General features: G+C 54.5%; 1 protein-coding gene across 1 annotated transcript in view; it reads left to right on the forward strand.

Annotated features, from left to right (window-relative positions):
- The first annotated feature begins 13500 nt into the window (after positions 1-13500).
- glipr2 (GLI pathogenesis-related 2) overlaps positions 13501-15984 on the forward strand; it is a 105577-nt gene continuing 103093 nt past the window's right edge. The window contains exon 1 of the mRNA XM_067969523.1: positions 13501-13883. The gene's annotated coding sequence lies outside the window, so the exon portion shown is untranslated. The remainder of the gene's footprint in view (positions 13884-15984) is intronic.

The following is a 15984-nucleotide window of genomic DNA, read 5'->3' on the forward strand; positions in this document are numbered from 1 at the left end:
ACCATCCCGAGTCTGACCATCCCCCCTCTGACCGTACCCCCTCTGATCATCCACCCCTCTGACCGTCCTCCCTCTGACCATCACCCTCTGACCATCTCCCCCCTGACCATCTCCCTACTGACCGTCCCCTCTCTGACCATCTCCCCTCTGACCATCCCATCTCTGACCATCTCCCCTCTGACCATCCCCTCTCTGACCATCTCCCCTCTGACCATCCCCTCTCTGACCATCTCCCCTCTGACCATCTCCCCTCTGACCATCCCCTCTCTGACCATCTCCCCTCTGACCATCTCCCCTCTGACCATCCCCTCTCTGACCATCTCCCCTCTGACCATCTCCCCTCTGACCATCTCCCCTCTGACCATCACCCTCAGACCATTCCCCCTCTGACCATCCTCCCTCTGACCATTCCCCCTCTGACCATCCTCCCTCTGACCATCCCCTCTCTGACCATCCCCCCTCTGACCATCACCCTCAGACCATTCCCCCTCTGACCATCCTCCCTCTGACCATTCCCCCTCTGACCGTTCTCCCTCTGACCATCACCCTCTTACCATCCGCACCTCTGACAGTCCCCCCCTGACCATCCCCCTCTGACTGTCCCCCCCCCCGACTGTCCCCCTCTGACCGTCCCCGCTCTGATTGATGAACTGGATTCTTTTACCCCTCAGTCTGGTTCAGCAAACACTGAGTCGAATACACCTTTAAAGTTCAACACTATTTTATTACCTGCAGCGGACTTATTCTATAGTATCGAGTTCAACTCTTCACAGAGTCTGGTCGACAGTCAGAGCAAGCCAGGTTACATACAAAAATTCATGCAGTTATACCTTTTCAGAGAAGGGAGGGACATGATTAACAAGGGGTTAAAACCAATCATAAGCAAAGTCTGGGCAAGCCATGCTAAGTGACAGAATGGCCGACCACTCACAGGTGGTACATGTACATGAGTACACCGATGTTTCAACACAGAGAAGGGAGGCATCTTATCTTAGCTTGGTATGTTTTTCGGCCTTGTCTAGCATAGAGTGACTATTCATTATGCAGCTGCATAAAGACCCTTACACCCGACTCCCACACCTTATCAGGGCTACTCCCTTGGTGAACATAAAGCAGGCTTTAGCATGAAGAACTAATCATGCAGACAGATGACCTGAAGAGAGGCCCATTGTTAATTCTAAAAGCAAGCAGGCTTCTAATTAACCCTTGCTTAACTGCACTGTTACTTTGCTATGGAGGTATTTCACTATTCTACTGAAAGCTTACCACGTAGGCATTTTCATTAGAGGGGGCACCACGTAGGCATTCTCATGATCATCCTCCCTCTGACCATCTCCCCTCAGACCGTTCCCCCTCTGACCGTCCCCTCTCTGACCATCCCCCACTCTGAGCATCCCCCCTCTGATCATCCCCCCTCTGACTGTCCCCCTCTGACCGTCCTCCCTCTGTCCATCCCCCCTCTGACCGTCCCCCCCGACCAACCCCCCTCTGTCTGTCTCCCCTTTGACCATCCCCCTTTTGACCATCCCCCTCTAACCATCCTCCGCTGTCCGTCCCCTCACTGACCATCTCCCCTCTGACCATTCCCCCTCTGACCATCTCCCCTCTGACCATTCCCCCTCTGACCATCTCCCCTCTGACCATTCCCCCTCTGACCATCTCCCCTCTGACCATTCCCCCGCTGACCATCTCCCCTCTGACCATTCCCCCTCTGACGGTCTCCCCCTCAGACCATCCATCCCTCAGAGTATCAGTATCCCTCTGCAGCTTCCTTTAGTCTTCTGATGAATTAACTATACTTCCTATTTTGGTATCATCTGCAAATTTCGACACTGGGCCTATATCCAAATCATTGATGTACAAAGTAAACAGAAGTAGTCCCAGAACTGAACGAACGTGGAACACCACAACCCCGATATTAATGGGGAGGCAGGGAGGGTGTGGGGGAGCCCGGTATTGGGCAAAGAACCAGGCAAGACTGGAGACATAGAGGCCCTGCCAATCTTAATGGCAAGGCCTCATTTAAATAAAGCAATGTGGACTCTCATCCAACAGGCGATCAGATCAACAGGCGGTCAGCTCAACAGTCTGTCAGATCGAGAGCCGGCCAGATCAACAGTCGGTCAGATTGACAGGCGGCCAGATCGACAGGCGGCCAGATCGACAGGCGGTCAGCTCGACAGTCGGTCAGCTCGACAGTCGGTCAGCTCGACAGGCGGTCAGATCGACAGGCGGCCAGATCAACAGGCGGTCAGATGAACAGTCGGTCAGCTCAACAGTCTGTCAGATCGAGAGCCGGCCAGTGGGTGAGAACAGAGATTAGCGGCAGGAGGCCGCAGCTTTGGAGCCATGGATCAGTGGATCGGGAGGGGCGAAGGGTGGGGGAACGTGAGAGATTGGAGTCACAATCAGAGCTGGGTGAGGCCGAAGGCTTCCTTGTGAGGCCTGGTGGGGGAGGGAGCACTCCTGCTCCTCCTGGCCCACAAGGAGGTTAAAAACCAGGCCAAGTTCTAAAACTTCCCTGGGCCTCTTCTGGCCAGTCTGCTCCTTCGGCCATGTTTCTGTTGCCAGGCGACAGATAGCGCGGGCGGGAATCCCCCTGTGGTGAGGTTAAAAATAAGTCGCGATCATCGGGCCGCGACTCATGCATCTGAAGAAGGCCCCCACCTGCTGTCAGCGGGAATCTCGTCCAGGGTCTGAATCACTGCCTTTAATATTATGGTGGCAGCGAATGGGATTGGGTTGGGGTCAGGCTGCCTGATCTCGATATTTTAACCACCAACTCCCCCCCCGACCCTCTCCCACCCATCTGGAGGTGGGGATTAAAATCGAGGCCCACAACTTCCTTTCAATGACTCTGAGAAACTTCCCTTAACTCCTACTCTCTGTTTTCTCCTTCCCCCTAATTCCACTCTCTTAATCTTCTGTGTAGTGCCTTATTTTTAATTCGTTCATGGGATGTGGGTGTCACTGGCAAGGCCGGCATTTATTGCCCATCCCTAATTGCCCTTGAGAAGGTGGTGGTGAGCCGCCTATCTATGAACAACTGAGTGGCTTGCTAGGCCATTTCAGAGGGCGATTAAGAATCAACGACATTGCTGTGGGTCTGGAGTCACATTTCGGCCAGACCGGGTAAGGACGGCAGGTTTCCTTCCCTAAAGGACATTAGTGAAACAGATGGGTTTTCATGACAATCCGGTAATCCCATGGCCACCATTACTGATACTAGTCATTTTTATTCCAAATTTTATTTAATTAATTGAATTTAAATTCCCTAGCTGCTGTGGTGGAATTTGAACTCATGACTCTAGATTATTAGCTAAGCCTCTAGGATTACTAGTCTAGTAACATAACCACTATGCTACCATACCCAAGGCTTTACTAAAGTCCATGCATCCACTGCATTTCCTGCATCTCCCACCAACTCAAAGAACTCTCTGAGGTTTTGTCAAGCACGATCGTCCCTTTTGAGATCCGTACTGTCTACTTCAAACTATTTTCTCTTTATCAGATACATGCTAATTTCATCCTTAATTAAAGACTCCAAAATTTTCCCCACCGCAGATGTTAAGCTAACTGGCCTGTAATTACCCAGATTGGCTCTGTCTTCCATTTTAAAAATGAGTTCTACATTGGCCACTCTCCACTCTCAGGAGAGCCCTGAAATATAATTTCTCAGGCCTCCCCTCACCTCCCTCAGGATCCCAGGATGATCCAGTCAGGCCCTGGTGTTTTGCAGCTGGTATTGGACCACCAGGTTTGTCCATTTCTCCAGGTATCTCATCACACCCTGAGGCTTCACCACTCTTTAGTTGTATGATTATTCCGATGCTCTCCTGGCCGGCCTCCCATCTTCCACCCTTCTGTTCATCCAAAACTCTGCTGCCCGTATATCTCCTTATGTGGCTCGGTGTCAAATTTTGTTTGATAATCGCTCCTGTGGAACACCTTAGGACATTTTACTATGTTAAAGGCGCTATGTAAATGCAAGTTGTTGTTGTTGTTGTTGTGAATTTGCGCTCTTCAGCAATTGTAGGCGGTTCATGAAGATTTTCTCTTAATGGTCGCACTTTGACCTTATTCTGGTTTTGTACACCACCTTTCGTCTCTCTCCATTGTGGGCTGATTCCAACACACGCTCTCCTAAATCAACCTGTAGATCACATTGTGCCTGAAGCAAAGCCAACAACAGCTTACGTTGTACCGTCCAGTGACACATTAAAAGGGGTCGGAGGAAACAAAGAGAAAGAATGATATTTATACAGAGTCTCCCACAACCTCAACATCTCCCAAAATGCTTTAAAGTCAATGAGGTACTTTTTGCAATGTAGGAAATGCAGCAGCCAATTTGCGCACAGCAAGATCCCACAAACAGCAATGTGATAATGACCAGATAATCTGTTTTTAGTGATGTTGGTTGAGGGATTAATATTGGCCAGGACACTGGGGAGAACTCCCCTGCTCTTCCTCCAATAGCGCCATGGGATCCTTTATGTCCGCCCAAGGGGGCAGACGGGGCCTCGGTTTAACGATGGATTGCTGAAACCATTCCGGGAATAACCTGGAACAAAGATTTGAGGAACGTGACGTCAGTGCATCGGGGAAGACCTGGGGACAGTTGGCTAAGGATCGGGCAATGTGAAAACCTGCTGTGGCAAAACTCACTTCACAACCAACAGCAGAGGGAAAGGGCCATCGCAGAACAGGCGAGGAGCAGCAGCAGAGGGAAAGGGCCATCGCAGAACAGGCGAGGAGCAGCAGCAGAGGGAAAGGGCCATCGCAGAACAGGCGAGGAGCAGCAGCAGCTGGCCAATAGATAACAGTGAACATGTGGCGGCCGCTGCTTCTCAATGTCCCTATCACTGAGTGTCAGTGTGTGATATCTCTCTCGGACTGCACCGTAGAGGTGCAGGAACAGTAAGTGCGATGCTAAGCTGATGGAAAGTGAGGGACAACAACAAACTGCATTTATATAGCGCCTTTAACGTAGTGAAACGTCCCAAAGTGCATCACAGGTGCGTAATCGGGCAAATAAATTGACACCGAGCCACATAAGGAGATATTAGGACAGGTGACCAAAAGCTTGGTCAAAGAGGTAGGTTTTAAGGAGCGTCTTAAAGGAGGAGAGAGAGGCGGAGAGGTTTAGGGAGGGAATTCCAGAGCTTAGGGCCTAGGCAGCTGAAGGACTGCACTGTAGAGATAGAGCCCCAGACATGACCACAGGCCCCAGTCAGAGAGTGACACTGCACTGCCTCAGGCTGGGGTCCCTCACCGTACAGACCCTGTGGTTCCCAGTCAGGGGGGACATCACCGAGATCTCTTTTCTTTCAGGCGCAGGGTCGGGAAGTTTTGCGGAGCAGTTGCTGAAATCTCTGAATGAATATCGCGGGAGGCACGGAGCGAGACCGTTAACCCTGAACCCGACAATCGGCGAGAAGGCTGAGAAGTGGGCGGAGAACCTGGTGACCTCCAGAACACTGAAGCACAGTGAGACCTCGTGTGGAGAGAATATCTGGTGTCAGCAAGGCCCTGCCAGCCTGCAGGCCACAGGTACGTTACATCACAGCCTGACACACTCAGTCAGAAAGCTTGTCCGTTGTTTAATTGACCATTTTCATTTTTTGGGGTATGATTCTAAAGTCATGGGCTTCCATCTCTGTGCCTGTGTGGTCATTCTTTAAGATGCTAGATCGTGGGTATCAGCTATTCAAACATGGAGTGCATCACAATCCTGTTGTTGCCCAATGACTAAGATTGAGACCATCCTTTCAGCTGCCTCTACTGTTTCCCCCCTTTCCCCTTGCCCATAAGCCAAACCACCCCCTCCCCCGGTTCCACACCTCCCCCACTCTATCCCTGAACCCACATCTCTCTCTAGTTTCTCTCCTCTCACCCACTCATCCCTCTCAGTGCCCATCCCTGCCCACTGCTCCTGGCATTTCCCCGGTAGATGCCCATCAGCTTTCTTCACCAGGTTGGGCTGGTCAAAGTCAGTATCCGAGTCCTCTGCAGCAGGGCTGGTGCCCGACCCCCTCCCTCCAGAGAGCTGGTGCCCGAGCCCCCGCCCTCCGGAGAGCTGGTGCCCGACCCCTCCCTCCGGAGAGCTGGTGCCCGACCCCTCCCTCCGGAGAGCTGGTGCCCGACCCCCACCCTCCAGAGAGCTGGTGCCCGAGCCCCCGCCCTCCAGAGAGCTGGTGCCCGACCCCTCCCTCCGGAGCACTGGTGCCCAACCCCTCCCTCCAGAGAGCTGGTGCCCAACCCCTCCCTCCGGAGCACTGGTGCCCAACCCCTCCCTCCAGAGAGCTGGTGCCCAACCCCTCCCTCCGGAGCACTGGTGCCCAACCCCTCCCTCCAGAGAGCTGGTGCCCAACCCCTCCCTCCGGAGCACTGGTGCCCAACCCCTCCCTCCAGAGAGCTGGTGCCCAACCCCTCCCTCCGGAGAGCTGGTGCCCGACCCCCTCCCTCCGGAGAGCTGGTGCCCGACCCCCCGCCCTCCGGAGAGCTGGTGCCCGACCCCTCCCTCCGGAGAGCTGGTGCCCGACCCCTCCCTCCGGAGAGCTGGTGCCCGACCCCTCGCCCTCCAGAGAGCTGGTGCCCGACCCCTCCCTCCGGAGAGCTGGTGCCCGACCCCTCCCTCCGGAGCGCTGGTGCCCGACCCCTCCCTCCAGAGAGCTGGTGCCCGACCCCTCCCTCCGGAGAGCTGGTGCCCGACCCCTCGCCCTCCGGAGAGCTGGTGCCTGATCCCTCGCCCTCCGGAGAGCTGGTGCCCGACCCCTCCCTCCGGAGAGCTGGTGCCCGACCCCTCGCCCTCCAGAGAGCTGGTGCCCGACCCCTCGCCCTCTGGAGAGCTGGTGCCCGACCCCTCGCCCTCCAGAGAGCTGGTGCCCGACCCCTCGCCCTCCAGAGAGCTGGTGCCCGACCCCCCGCCCTCTGGAGAGCTGGTGCCCGACCCCTCCCTCCGGAGAGCTGGTGCCCGACCCCCCGCCCTCTGGAGAGCTGGTGCCCGACCCCTCGCCCTCCAGAGAGCTGGTGCCCGACCCCTCGCCCTCTGGAGAGCTGGTGCCCGACCCCTCCCTCCAGAGAGCTGGTGCCCGACCCCTCGCCCTCTGGAGAGCTGGTGCCCGACCCCTCGCCCTCTGGAGAGCTGGTGCCCGACCCCTCCCTCCGGAGAGCTGGTGCCCGACCCCTCCCTCCGGAGCGCTGGTGCCCGACCCCTCCCTCCGGAGAGCTGGTGCCCGACCCCTCGCCCTCCGGAGAGCTGGTGCCCGACCCCTCCCTCCGGAGAGCTGGTGCCCGACCCCTCGCCCTCCAGAGAGCTGGTGCCCGACCCCTCGCCCTCCAGAGAGCTGGTGCCTGATCCCTCCCTCCAGAGAGCTGGAGCCGACCCCCTGCCCGGAGAGCTGGAGCCGACCCCCCGCCCGGAGAGCTGGAGCCGACCCCCTGCCCGGAGAGCTGGAGCCGACCCCCCGCCCGGAGAGCTGGAGCCGACCCCCTGCCCGGAGAGCTGGAGCCCGACCCCCCGCCCGGAGAGCTGGAGCCCGACCCCCCGCCCGGAGAGCTGGAGCCCGACCCCCCGCCCGGAGAGCTGGAGCCGACCCCCCGCCCGGAGAGCTGGAGCCGACCCCCCGCCCGGAGAGCTGGAGCCGACCCCCCGCCCGGAGAGCTGGAGCCGACCCCCCGCCCGGAGAGCTGGAGCCCGACCCCCCGCCCGGAGAGCTGGAGCCCGACCCCCCGCCCGGAGAGCTGGCGCCCGACCCCCCGCCCGGAGAGCTGGAGCCCGACCCCCCGCCCGGAGAGCTGGAGCCTATGGTGTCCTATCCCCCTCCCCCTAGCTCCTGCACACTTGTGCCCGGTGAACCACCAACTGGCAGTGCTGGCTGCCCTCAGAGTGGCGATAAAGAGCAGGCGGGGACAACACCAACAGGCGCCCCGCCCCCTGTGCCCGTTTATTGGGCGTGATCGAATTTCTAAGCCCGGGCCTCTCAGGCAGACGTCTGGTTGCACAGTCTGACAGCCAGCGACTGCACACCACCTGATCCTGATTGGATAGAGGAACGGATGTGTGGTTAGGGGCTTGCCAGCAAAAGGGGAAGTTGGTAAATTATACTTGACGTAAAAACGAAATTAGTATCTGTGGAGAGACAACGGACAAGTTAACGTTTCAGCTCCTGATTAAAGGGCTTTGCCTGAAACGTTAACCGATCCTGTTCTCTCCACAGAGGCTGCGTGGCCCGCCGAGAGAGCCCAGCGTTTTCTGGTTTTATTTCACGGAAGAGGCTCCTGGAATGGGAGGCGGCCGAGAACAATGTGAGAGGGGCATCACTCTGAGAGTCGCCAACTCTGGTTGGACGTATTCCTGGAGGGTTCATTACATGACCTCTGACCTGCAACCTCCCCGCCAATTCTAACGGCCTTTTTACCCGTCTCCAATATTTTTATAACCAATAAACGCAAGTGCACAAAGGAAATGCAAAAGACACACAATTTTTGATAAACGTCCCTGTGATTTTTCTCCCGGATGTTGCTCGCAGCAATGGCCTGGAGATTAATCTTCAATTCCCAGAGACTCCGGGATAATCCTGATCACTCTCTCCCTCTCACGTCAATCCCACAAATAATTATCCTTTCCTGACGTGTCATTGGCTTTTCCGCTCAGCTTTTGTCTCTGCTTGCTCTTTGCTGTTATGTTCTCTCTCTCCCTCTCTCTCTCGTCTCTGTCTCTACCTGTCTCTCCTTACCTCTATCTCTCTCTATCTCTGACTTTCTCTCTATCTATCTCTCGCTCTGTCGCTCTCTCCCTTTTTCTCTCCATCTCTCTTTGTCTCTCTCTCTTTCTGTCTTTCCCTCTCTCTCTCTCCCCCTCTCTCTGCCTCTCTCCCTCTCTCTGCCTCTCTCTCCCTCTCTGTCTCTCTCTTACCCGTCTCTGTCTCTGCCTCTATGTCTTTCTCTCTCCCTGTCTCTCTCTCTGTCTGTCTTTATCTCTCTCTCTGTCTCTGTGTCTCTCTCCTTCTCTCTGTATCTCACTCCCTGTCTGTCTCTCTCTCTCTCTGCCTGTCTCTCTCTCGCTCATTCTCTCTGCCTGTCTCTCTCTCTGTCTCTCTCTGTCTTTTTCTCTCTCTCTCTGTCTCTCTGTCTCTTTCCATCTCTCTCCCCCCTCTCTCTCCCTCACTCTGTTTCTGACTCTGTCTCTCTCTCCGTCTCTCTCCCTGTCTCTCTCTCTCTGTCTCTGCCTCTTTCCCTCTCTCTCCCTCCCTCTCTCTCTCTGCCTCTCCCTCCCTCTCTCCCTCTCTCCCTCTCTCCCCTCTCTCTCCTTCTCGCTGCTCTTTGTCTCCTTCTGTCTCTCTCTTCCTCTCTCTCACTCTCTCTCTCTGTCTCTCTCCATCTCTCTGTCTATCTCTCTCTGTCTCTGTCTGTCTGTCTCTCTCTATCTATCTCTCTTTCTGTCTCTCTCTCTCTGTCTCTATGTCGCTCTGTTTCTCACTCTCTGCCTTTGTTTCTCTTTCTCTCTGTGTCTCTCTGTCTCTCTATCTATCTTTCTCTCTGTCTCTCTCTCTGTATCTGTCTCTCTGTCTCTCCCTGTATCTCTATCTCTCTATCTCTCTCTCTCTTTGTCTCTCTCTGTCTCTATGTCTCCCTGACTCTCACTCTCTGTCTTTGTCTCTCTGTGTCTCTCTGTCTCTCTCTCTCTGTCTCCCTGTCTCTGTCTCTCTTTATCTCTCACACTCTCTCTGCATCTCCTTCTATCTCTATCCTGCTTTCCATCTCTCTCTCTGTCTCTCTCTCTACCTCTCTCTCTCTGTCTCTCTCTGTTTCTCTGTTTCACACTCTCTCTGTCTCTCACTCTCTCTGTCTCTCACTCTCTGTCTCCCTGCCTCTCGCTCTGTCTCTCTGTGTCTCCCTCCTTCTCTCTGTATCTCACTCCCTCTGTCTGTCTGTCTCTCTCTGCCTGTCTCTTTCTCTCACTCTGTCTGTCTGCCTGTCTCTCTGTCTCTCTCTGTCTCTTTCCCTCTTTCTCTCTGTCTCTTTCCCTCTCTCTCTCGCTCTCCCCTCTCCCCCTCTCTCTCTCCCTCTCCCTGTCTCTCTTTCTCCCCCTCTCCCTCTCTCTCTGTCTGCCCCTCTCCCTCTCTCTCTCTTTTCCCCTCGCTCTCTCTCCTCCTCTTTCTCTCTCTCCCCTCTCTCTCGTTGTCTCTCTCTCTGTCTCACTTCCTCCCTTTCCTTCTCTCTCTCCTCTCTCTCCCTCTCTCTCCCTCTCTCTCTCTATCTGTCTCCCTATCTCTGCTCTCTCTCTCCCTCTCTCTCTCCCCCTCTCTCTCCCTCTCTCTCAGTCTCTCTCTCTCTGTCTCTCTCTCTCTGTCTCTCTCTCCTTCTCTCTGCTCTTTCTCTGGCTCCCTCTGTCTCTCTCACTCTCTCCCTCTCTCAGTCTCTCTCCTTTTCTCTCTCTCTCTCCCTCTCTTTCACTCATTCTCTTTGTATCTTCCTCTCCCTCTGCCTCTCTCTCTCTCTCATCCTCTCTCTCTCTCCCCCCCTCTCTCTCTCCCTCTCTGCTCTCTCTCCTTCTCTCTCTCTCTCTCTCTGTCTCTCTCTCTCCCTCTCTCTCTGGTGCTGAATTAGGGAATGGTTTGGTGCTGAATTGGGGATGGATTTTGAGGTTATGATTCCTGAATTGAGGGCCTAGAAATCCGATCACGGAGTGCTGAACTGTCGGAGGTACCGTCATTTGGATGAGATGTTAAACCGAGGCCCCGTCTGCCCCCTCAGGTTGAGGAGAAAGATCCCATGGCACTATTTGAAGAGCAGGGGAGTTCTCCCTGGTGTCCTGGCCAATACTTATCCCTCAACCAACATCTCAAAAAAACAGATTATTTGGTCATTTTCACATTGCTGTTTGTGGGATCTTGCTGTGCAAAAATTGGCTGCTGCGTTTCCTACATTACAACCTCAAAAGTACGTCATCGGCTGTAAAGTGCTTTGGGACGTCCTGAGGTCGTGAAAGGTGATATTTAAATACAAGTTCCTTTTTTTAGTTGCAATGGAGAGTTGCCTTTCTCTCAGACCCTGCCCTGTTCACAATTCTGTAGCGAATTTTACTGAAATTACAGTTTGTGAAAATCAAAATGCCTTTCGCTGACGGTCAATATTTCACCGTTCACAGAACAGGAAGTCGCTGATTCCTATTACAATCACCTCTCATGCATTTCAGAAGAATTGTGGTAAGTTAGTTTGAAGCCTTTAGAATTTTTCTCATGCATGACTCGACTCGCCTTTGCAACAGCAAAATCAGGAAAAACAACAACATGTTATCAGAGCACCTCAGTGCAGTCTCAGCCTCGTCTCTGGAGTAGGACAACCTCCTGACTCAGAGGTGAGAGAGCAATCCACGGACCTACAGTACACGTCTTAATTACTGCAAGGAAGCTGATTGAGCAGTTGTACGCCATTTTTCCGCGTTGTGATGAACTTTATTGGAAGCTGTCTATTTCATCGGGGCCCAGAGGCCTGTAGACCCCTATTCCTCCATTCCCCTAGTTCCCTATTCGCCTATTCCCCAACTCCCCTAGTCCCCTAGTCCCCTAGTTCCCTATTCCCTACTCCCCTAGTCCCCTATTCCCTACTCCCCTATTCCCTATTCCCCTAGTCCCCCAGTCCCCTACTCCCCTATTCCCTACTCCCCTATTCCCTACTCCCCTATTCCCCCATTCCCGACTCCCCTAGTCCCCTAGTCCCCTACTCCCTATTCCCTACTCCCCTATTCCCTATTCCCTAGTCCCCTATTCCCCTATTCCCTATTCCCCTAGTCCCCTATTCCCCATGTCCCCTATTCCCTATTCCCCTATTCCCTATTCCCCGAGTCCCCTATTCCCTAGTCCCCTAGTTCCCTATTCCCTATTCCACTATTCCCCTATTCCCTACTCCCCTATTCCCTATTCCCCTAGTCCCCCAGTCCCCTACTCCCCTATTCCCTACTCCCCTATTCCCTACTCCCCTATTCCCCCATTCCCGACTCCCCTAGTCCCCTAGTCCCCTACTCCCTATTCCCTACTCCCCTATTCCCTATTCCCTAGTCCCCTATTCCCCTATTCCCTATTCCCCTAGTCCCCTATTCCCCATGTCCCCTATTCCCTATTCCCCTATTCCCTATTCCCCTAGTCCCCTATTCCCTAGTCCCCTATTCCCCTATTCCTCTATTCCCTATTCCCCGAGTCCCCGAGTCCCCTATTCCCTATTCCCTAGTCCCCTATTCCCCTATTCCCTATTCCCCTAGTCCCCTATTCCCCATGTCCCCTATTCCCTATTCCCCTATTCCCTATTCCCCTAGTCCCCTATTCCCTAGTCCCCTATTCCCCTATTCCTCTATTCCCTATTCCCCGAGTCCCCGAGTCCCCTATTCCCAATTCCCCGAGTCCCCTATTCCCTATTCCCCGAGTCCCCTATTCCCTAGTCCCCATGTCCCCTATTCCCTCGTCCCCAAGTCGCCTATTCCCCTATTCCCTATTCCCCTATTCCCCTATTCCCCTAGTCCCCTATTCCCCTATTCCCCTATTCCCTATTCCCCTACTCCCCTATTCCCCTATTCCCCTACTCCCCTATTCCCCTATTCCCCTATTCCCTAGTCCCCTATTCCCCTAGTTCCCTATTCCTCTCTTCCACTAATCACCTAATCCAAGATTCCCAATTCCCCGAATCCCCTACTCCTCGAGGCCCCAGTCCCCAATTCCCCATTCCCTTATTCCCCTAATCTCCTAGTCCCCTATTCCCTATACTCCAATCCCCTATTCCCCATTCTCCAATTCCCTATACCCCAATCCCCTATTCCCCATTCCCCTAATCCCTATACGCCAATCCCCTATTCCCCATTCCCCTATTCCCTATACCCCAATCCCCTATTCCCCATTCCCCTATTCCCTATACCCCAATCCCCTATTCCCCATTCCCCTAATCCCTATACGCCAATCCCCTATCCCCCATTCCCCTATTCCCTATTCCCCATTCCCCTATTCCCCATTCCCCTATTCCCTATACCCCAATCCCCTATTCCCCATTCCCCTAATCCCTATACGCCAATCCCTATCCCCCATTCCCCTATTCCCTATTCCCCATTCCCCTATTCCCCATTCCCCTATTCCCTATACCCCAATCCCCTATCCCCCATTCCCCTATTCCCTATTCCCCATTCCCCTATTCCCCATTCCCCTATTCCCTATACCCCAATCCCCTATCCCCCATTCCCCTATTCCCTATTCCCCATTCCCCTATTCCCCATTCCCCTATTCCCTATACCCCAATCCCCTATTCCCCATTACCCTATTCCCTATACCCCAATCCCCTATTCCCCATTCCCCCATTCCCCCTTGTCCCGTTCGTTAATCCACAGCTGCACATTATGAGCCTCAAAGCAGTGGGGAGTCCCGACACCCCTGCTCGATCGAGCTGTCTGTGTTGTGTCGCTAACATCCTGTGGTACAACTTCCTGCCTGATGTTGCTCAGAGAATGTCTGATTGCAGCAAGAACACGGCTGCACCGACAGAGTATCGCCGTTCGATTGGCTGCACAAACAACCCCTGCAGCTGGGCTTCAGCCAACCAGCGTTTCGTTCTCAGTGGTTAACGTGGGTTGAGAAATTCCGCCTTGCTGCTGCAGTTCGTGCCTCAACCAGTCTTTTATCCATCGTCCTCTTCAACTGATTCTTTTTTCTCCTTTCATTTCCCCCTTGTAAATCTGCAGTGTTAGTAGAGTGTTTGCTCCAGTTATTCAGGTCTCTGCAGTTCTCTGCTCTTTCACGTGTTTCCTCTGACTGATTGACAGGCACCCCAGGGACCTGCACCCCAGTGACCTGCACCCCAGGGACCTGCACCCCAGGCACCTGCACCCCAGTTTAGTGCAGGTAAGTCGCAACTAACTCGCACTTTGATTCAGTCTTTTTTTGAGATTTTACGTTAATCTGCCCATTCAGGGTATTGGGTTGTATTACGAAGACCGTAAGGTACAAATCGAAGGACCCCATTTTGTCACTGTACAGGTCGCTGGTCAGACTGCATCTGGAGCACTGCGTTCAGGACTGATCCCCTCACTTGGTGGATGTTATCATGACCTTTGGAAAAGGGTTCAGAGGAGAGCAAAGAAAATGATCCCCAGCTTAAAGATCCTCAGTTGCTCAGATATGGTGAAGGAGCTGGGTCTGTTTACTATAGAGGAACCCCGATAGAGGCACACAATGTCCTGAAAGAGCTGGCCTGCAGGCCCAGTGATAGATCATTCCAGATCGACAGATTGAGGGGGACCAGGGGAATAAACTACACAAGAGTAGGAACAGGCTCGATGTTCGACAGTTCCTCTTTTCCCAGAGAGTGGGGAGCCTCTGGAATGTGTGGGTTGGTTGTGTGGTTGGTGCCAACTCCCTACAGGCCTTCAAAAGGGAGATGGACCAGTTCCTGACTGGGGCAGAGCGGTAAGTGATTAATGAACGTATGGCCCATGTGATCTCCTGGACTGGTTTCCATCACCTGAGGGAGTCGGAGAGGAATTTATTGGCCTTATTGACGTTTGGTTTCTCACTGATAGTTTTGCCTCTCCCAAGAGATTACATCCCTGCGGAGGAGGGGGGAGTGTCTGGTCGTGATGCTCCGTCCATCCTGAATGTGGGGCAGGTTTGATGGACCAGCTGGTCTCTTCCTGCCCGTCAATTTTCCTATGTTGGTATGTTCCTACCTTCAGGAATGTTGCTGGTGCCTCGGTCCTGAGCTTCGCTGTCCCGTTCCTGCTGCAGCTGCTTTCATTCCCACAGGCCTCGCTGTCAAAACTCCCACTCCTGCTGCCATGGGTTCTGCACTCGCGGGGCATCCCACCCCCTGTCACACTGACACACACCTTGCTGCCCATTCACCACAGGCCCTGGCATCCCAAGTGTCTGCTGCCCATGGTGACACTGCCCCTCTCCCACCACTAGGCCTCTGCCCCTCTCCCACTGTTAGTCACCAGTCCCTCTCCCACTGTTAGACCCCAGTCTCTCTCCCACTGTTAGACCCCAGTCCCTCTCCCACTGTTAGGCCCCAGTCTCTCTCCCACTGTTAGGCCCCAGTCCCTCTCCCACTGTTAGACCCCAGTCCCTCTCCCACTGTTAGTCACCACTCCCTCTCCCACTGTTAGGCCCCAGTCCCTCTCCCACTGTTAGTCACCACTCCCTCTCCCACTGTTAGACCCCTGTCCCTCTCCCACTGTTAGACCCCTGTCCCTCTCCCACTGTTAGTCACCAGTCCCTCTCCCACTGTTAGACCCCAGTCTCTCTCCCACTGTTAGACCCCTGTCCCTCTCCCACTGTTAGTCACCAGTCCCTCTCCCACTGTTAGACCCCAGTCCCTCTCCCACTGTTAGACCCCTGTCCCTCTCCCACTGTTAGTCACCAGTCCCTCTCCCACTGTTAGACCCCAGTCTCTCTCCCACTGTTAGACCCCTGTCCCTCTCCCACTGTTAGTCACCAGTCCCTCTCCCACTGTTAGACCCCAGTCCCTCTCCCACTGTTAGGCCCCAGTCCCTCTCCCACAGGCCCCAGCATCCCAAGTTTCTGCTGTCCATGGTTCTGCATGTGACACTGTCCCTCTCCCACTGTTAGACCCCTGTCCCTCTCCCACTGTTAGACCCCTGTCCCTCTCCCACTGTTAGACCCCAGTCTCTCTCCCACTGTTAGACCCCTGTCCCTCTCCCACTGTTAGACCCCAGTCCCTCTCCCACTGTTAGGCCCCAGTCCCTCTCCCACTGTTAGGCCCCAGTCCCTCTCCCACTGTTAGGCCCCAGTCCCTCTCCCACTGTTAGGCCCCAGTCTCTCTCCCACTGTTAGGCCCCAGTCCCTCTCCCACTGTTAGGCCCCAGTCCCTCTCCCACTGTTAGGCCCCAGTCTCTCTCCCACTGTTAGGCCCCAGTCCCTCTCCCACTGTTAGGCCCCAGTCCCTCTCCCACTGTTAGGCCCCAGTCCCTCTCCCACTGTTAGG

Source organism: Heptranchias perlo, chromosome 31 (assembly GCF_035084215.1).
Source record: "Heptranchias perlo isolate sHepPer1 chromosome 31, sHepPer1.hap1, whole genome shotgun sequence".
In the NCBI taxonomy this organism is placed as follows: domain Eukaryota; kingdom Metazoa; phylum Chordata; class Chondrichthyes; order Hexanchiformes; family Hexanchidae; genus Heptranchias; species Heptranchias perlo.